Source organism: Hibiscus syriacus, unplaced genomic scaffold (genome assembly GCF_006381635.1).
Source record: "Hibiscus syriacus cultivar Baekdansim isolate YM2019G1 unplaced genomic scaffold, ASM638163v2 tig00000991_pilon, whole genome shotgun sequence".
Classification (NCBI taxonomy): Eukaryota; Viridiplantae; Streptophyta; class Magnoliopsida; order Malvales; family Malvaceae; genus Hibiscus; species Hibiscus syriacus.
Window position 1 is genome coordinate 908630 of NW_024061840.1, and position 6909 is coordinate 915538.

Sequence of the window (6909 nt, forward strand, 5' to 3'; positions counted from 1 at the left end):
ACTTAATGCCTTCTCAGATTCTGATTGGGGTGGAGATGTTGATGACAGTACTTAATACCATGTGTACAATGGGAGTCATTTGCTTGCATGGAGTTCGAAAAAACAGCGGGCAATATCTAGATCCACTACAGAAGCTGAGTACAGGAGCCTTGCTGATGTTACATATGAGGTTGTATGTGTAAAGGTTGTTCTACACGAAATGGAAGTTGCCTTGCTTGAAGCACCTAAAGTTTGATGTGATAACACCAGTGCTGTTGCTATGGCTGTAAACCCTATTTTACATACAAAGAGCAAACATATCGAGCTAGATTTACACTTTGTGCGAGAAAACTTTGTAGCACATGAAGTCCAAGTAAACTATGTTCCAACTAACAGTCAGGTTGCAGATGTCTTAATAAAACCTCTTGCCTTGACCAAGTTTGAATTGTTTAGGAGCAAGCTGTGTGTTTTTGAATTTAGAGAATTTGCAAGAAGCGGGGTGAATGTTAAATTATATCTGGTTAGACAGTTAATGACATGTGGTAGTTCTTTATACGTGTCCTCCCAGTTGGTTATGTTGTTGCAACAACTCATTGGTGGTTTAGCGAGCTCATGTTTAGCTCTTTAAATAGCTACCATTTCTTGTATATTAACACAATGATTGAAATATAAAAGTTGATGCATATTCTAGTATATTTTCTTTTTCTTTAACACTAGAATTCTACATTTGTTGACATCGTATGGTCAGACTTGTATATCTCTGCTTATATCACTGAGCATTTTTATGTTTATGCATTGCAAATAATATGATAGAGTAGACATATATCAATGAATTTTGTAAGCTCAGTATTGGAATGTTTTTGTTCTCATATCCAAAGCGTGGATTTGTTCGAGGAGCATCCTCATTGTGGGATATTGGAAGTGCTATCACGTGGTTTATTTTCATGTGTTTTGCCTCATGGGTTTCTTAGCACCTTTATGGTTAGTTTGGCGGGTTATTCAATGTAAAGTTGTTAGGCTGTTGATAGGGCAGTTAGCTGATCCTAGCTGGCTGCTCACTACTATAAAAGCTGATTCCATGAGATAAGAATTGATTCTTTTCCCAATGAATATTAAATGATTAAATCATAAACCTTTCTTTTATTCGTAAAAGTCAATATGGGATATCCATTGTTTTCATACTAGAGGTCAATGTTCATTCCTTCGGTAGACATACGTATGTATGTATTTATGAGACCCTTATTTGTGTATTTTAGTTTGTAAACTCTCTCCATATTAAGCTATTCTGTTTTGTGCTAAATTGTCAAGGAGATTCCGTTTGTATAAACGTTTTATAACTCTTTGATATTCTATGCTATAATATGAGTTTTTCATTCGTAAAGAAAAGATTTTGAATTTGGAAGTTACTTCCGCGACCCAATGCGATACGTTATGCCCATTATTCTTATTATGAGTTCTTACAGGCTTTGATTTGCTGAAATGGATTTAGGATTCTTTGGAGGAGAAACGGGAATGGTTCAAGGGGGTTTTGTATAAAGAACTATGAGTTCTTTTTTACAGTTATAACTGCCAGAGTGTAAAGGATCTCGGAGGATAACACTGCTAAAATATAAACTACATAATCTACTGTGAGAGTGTAAATAACTTATTGAGTGTCCTTAATATTAAAATAAATTATTATTTAAAAAAAACTCGGATTTGAGAAGCTATATACGTAGAAAATCCCTTGCTTACAATATTGAAAAGCTAGTCCCACGATCAAGTGTAAAGGAGCATCAAAATCCTCTACCAAACAAAGTCAACACATTCACATGGACAAGCTTCAATGAGATTCAAGTCAAATCTCATATATATTATCATAGTCTCGACACTTTAAAACTACACATGATCATAATGAACATGTTTCCATCAATTCCACACTTAAACTTATTCGTACATAGCTTTTTTTATTTGTTGCATCGTATATAGCTTATTTATTCCCTTTCATTTCATTGCATACATGTGATTATATTGTGTTAATAATTCAATTATATCATGTTCATGCATTTTAACATATATATTGACTTAATGTAAACCTAATGGACACCGGAGGTGTTTGTTATAAATCAAACTTGATTTCTAGAAAGTTGGCATAGCTTGAAACATGTTATAACATGTGACAATTAACTTGGCAGCATTTAATTATTAAGGGAAAAGGAAGTCATCCAGCACGGCAAGGAAGAATGGTAACAAGTGCTATGCAGCAGCTTAGAAGAATGAACGTTTATGCAAACAAGCAATGTTGAAAAGTCAAATGCGGCAAAACAATATTAAATAGACAGAAACAACCAACATGTGTCATTTGAAAGATGGATGAATGGTGGCAATTTGTGTTCAACTCCAACAAGTAAATTAACATGCCACTTGCTAATGCAATGCTTAATTGTTAAGAGAAAGTAAACGGTGACATGTAGCAACAAGTGGCAGGAACTTAAATTAGAGATTAATGGCTGTATGAAATTATATCAAGGCAAGCAAGTATTAAGGCAACAATAATAGAGAGAAATTGAGAAACATCTAGAGCCGAAAATTAGTCGGTTTATTATACCTATATATGTGTGTCCTAAGCTTAGTTATATATGCAATGTATCGAGTGAAATAAAAATAAGAGAGTGAAGTGTGAAGCTTACCAAAGGTATATTGGTGGTGTTTGTAAACTAGCCGCAGTTAGTGTTATAGTGTCGGAGTAATGTCGTTGTAACATAATTTACTTCATATAAATAATAGTTTGAGTTATTAAAATTATTGAGTACCTACTACGCTTCCAACAAGTGGTATCCGAGCTTGGCTCGACTATAATAAGAGGTGAAGATGGCCAATATGATCCCACCACAAATCTCGAAATTGACAAAGTCAAATTATGACAACTGGAATATTCAAATGAAGGCACTACTTCGTTCCCAAGACTATTTGGACGTTGTTGAAGATGGTTATACCGAACCAAAAAATGCAGCAGTAGAAACAACATTGACTAATGAAGAAAAACGAGTAGATGAGTCTACCTTTGAAATAAACATCATATGCTAAGACCGCAAAACAGCATGGGAGATTTTGTAAAAATCTCTTTAAGGTGTCGAAAAGGCAAAAAAGGTACATTTACAATCGCTTAGAGCTGAATTGAAAATGTTGAAAATGAAAAATACAAAAAAGTATAAATGATTATGTTAGTCGTGTAAAAATAATAGTAAACGAAATGAAAAGAAATGAAAATCACTCGATGAATTCAGAGTGATGGAAAAAAATTTGCGGTGTTGATACGAAAATTTGGCTACATAGTTGTGGCAATTGAAGAATCGAAAGATTTATCACAGATATCGATCGATAAGTTTGTGGGTTCACTCCAAGCCCATGAGCAGAAGATGAAGTAAAATGAAGATTTTGAAAATTTAGAGCAAGCTTTGCAAAGCAAGATGAATGTCAATAAATGAGAAGTTAGCAGCAGCTACACACGAGGACAAGGAAATCGAGGTGGTTATTGTAGAAGATTTAGAGGTGGACGAGGAACTCGTGTATGTGGTGGTCGATCATATGCCACTTTTCAAATAAGTGAAAATTTTCAGACATCAGGCCATGGATGAGGATTCAGAAGCCAAGGTAGAAATAATGATCTAGTAACATATGAAGAAGCAATTGAAGATGACAAGTGGAAAAATGCAATTGATGAAAATATTGCACCAATAGAAAAAAATGATACATGAGAGCTAACAAATCGACTAGAAGGTCAGAACCCAATTGGAGTCAAGAGTGTGTACAAGACAAAGACTAACAAAGGAAGGAGAAGTGGAGAAATACAAGGCGAAACTAGTTACCAAAGGCTACAAAAAAAGACAAGGAATAGGCTATGATGAAGTATTTGCTCTCGTGGTAAGGATCGAGACCATCAGACTTCTCACAGCAGTAGCAACAGAAACCAAATTGAAGATTTATCAGATGGATGTGAAGTCAGCATTTTTGGATGGCTACTTAGAAGAAGAAGTTTATATTGAGCAACCACTTGGATACACTAAAAAGGGGCATGAAGACAAAGTCTACCGATTGAAGAAAGCCTTGTATAGATTAAAACAAGCTCCAAGAACATGGAACACGAGAATAGATGATTCCTAAGAAATGGGTTTATGAAGAGTCCATTGAGCATGCCTTATACACGATGAAAAATGAAGATGGTGATATCATGTTCGTGTGCTTATATGTGGACGACATGATTTTTATAAGAAACAATCCAGGTATGTTCAATTATTTCAAGAAAGCTATGACTAAAGAATTTGAAATGACATATATTGGTGAAATGTCATACTTCCTTGGAGTTGAGGTGAAGCAAATGCAAGATGGAATATTTATTTCACAAATGAAGTACGCTGAGCAAATTCAGAATGGAAAATTGTAAGCTGATAGCCACTCCCGTAGAACCAGACATGAAATTAAGTGTGAATTCAACAAGAGCCAATAGATCCAATGATGTTTAAAAGCGTCATTAGAAGTTTAAGGTATTTGACTATCACACGGGTAAATATAATATACGATGTGGGACTGGTAAGTAGATTTATGGAGAAGCCGAAACAAGATCATTGGATTTCAGCAAAGAGAATTTTAAGATATGTCAAAGGTACGAATAATCATAGTTTACTCTACACATGATAAAAATTATTCGAAGTTAGTTGATTATTCTGACAGTGATTATAAGGGAGACTTAGATGACCGAAATAGTAATTTTAGATATTTGTTTCACATTGGCTTTGCAGTATTTTCATGGTCTTCAAAGAAGCAACAAACGATAGCTCTTTTGGCATGTGAAGCACAATACATAGCCACTGAAGCGTGCACTTGCCAAGCATTATGGTTAAATAATATTTTGAACGAGCTAAACTTGTCACAAAAAGAACTAACTACAATTTATGTCGATAACAAGTCCACAATTTCTCTTGCCAAGAATCCGGTCTCCCATAGCTGAAGTAATCATATTGATACAAAGTATCATTTTATACGAGAGCAAGTGAAGAATAAAAAATGGAATTAGTCTACTGCAGAACATAAGATCAATTAGCAAAAATTTTCACGAAACCGTTGAAAACAAACACATTCAACATGCACAAAGAAAAAATCGGAATGAAAAATCAAGTTTGAGGGGGAGTGTAAGTGTCGAAACACATTTTTCGTCCCATTTAATATTACCGCTATTATTATAATATTATTATTATTAATTAATATTAATATTTATTTTGCATATCAAATTAAAAAGCCCAAGTTAGGCCATAATTACAAAGGGGTAATTTTACCTAAAAACCTAAACCCTAATTACAATCTAACCTAAACCCTAATTACAATCTAACCCAAACCCAAAGGCCTTCAGCAAGAGTGAAACCCGCTTGGAAGCCCAGTTCGCTAGGGTTTCTTGCTTCATTGCCCAGCTCCGCATTATCCCAGTAGTTGGATATGCGAGAGATCCAACAACCCAGATTAGTCACCATTAGGGTTTTAACCCTTTAGGCACTGCCTCTCAGGCGAACTACCGTACCTGGACCCATCCAACGATCCAGATTGAGCCTCTACCAACCGCCCATCTCCACGAGTCATCTGCCACTAATTAGAGACCCTGCAATGTCAGAAGCATATATCATAACAAATCAAGCAAACCCACACGCAAGTTAATTTCTTTGTAATCATTTTCATAGAGAAAAATAGCAAAATAATGTAAAACCGGGCTTATAAAATCCCGAACACAAAATGTAAAAAAGGTTGGTTCTCCCTTTTCAGTTTTCTAGAAAAACAAAGCAATAATATCAGGTTTAAGGTATTTTTATTTTTGTTTTGTTTTTCCTTTTATTTTTTGGTAGGTTTCGAATAAATAAAAAATAAAATAAAATCAAAGCTTTGCTTTGCTTGTAAAGAAAAAAACAAAAGGGTAGGGTAGTTTACCTTAGAGTCGGGGAGTCGAGCCAAAACCAGGTCACATTCGTCGAGCGATGGCCAGAGCAGGTGATGAGACGTGGAAACCGAAAGGTTGGGGATTTATTTTGGGGTGTTTAGGGTCTGTTTAGCCTAAGGTAGGGGTCTAGGGTTGTAGATCTAAACGAGGGGGTTGTTTTGGGTGAATTTGGACACGGCGGCCGAATCGGTGGTCAGGGGTAAGTTGAGTCGGCTAACAGTGGGTCGTCCAAGGAAATTTAAGAGAATATAATTTTTTTAAGTTTCAGTTTGCAAATGAAAAAAAGGTTTAAAGTTATATATATAAGATGAATCTCGGGGGAAATTGCACATAGGTCCCACGAGTTTTAGTGCGTTTTTATATAAAGGCAACTGACAGGGACTGGTTTTGTTATTTTTCCATTTTTACTCGTGCTTTACAAATTTTGGTTTAATCACAGTTTAGTCCCCATATTTACCCGTTTTTTGTTTGTTAGTCCATGTATGGACTATTTTTTGGGATTTACCCATTTATATGCCTAATATTTAATTTTAGGGTTATTTTCAATTAGTCCTTATGAGTTTATCGTGTATTTGCATTTCAATCATGTATAATGATTGTTTATTATTTTAAAATATTTAAGGACTGATATTGTAATTTTACCTTTTTATTCGAATGTGTATTTTAGGATAAAATAAATGGAATATTTAGGAAATAGTCTCTTAGGTTTTTGCATGTTTGTATTTCAACCTCAAATATGTTATTTATTTATTTTTATTCGGCCATATAATTTTAATATATTTTAATTTAGCCCATGTTTTATTTATTTTTATTTTAGCACGTAATATTGTAAATGTTCATTTAATCCTTTGTATACTTTATTTTATCTTAATTTTGGGATGATGGTTTGATTATTTATGATTAGTCTTATTTTTATTTTTGTTTTAATTGTTGCACGTTGTTTGCATATTAATTCATTTTAGTCCTAA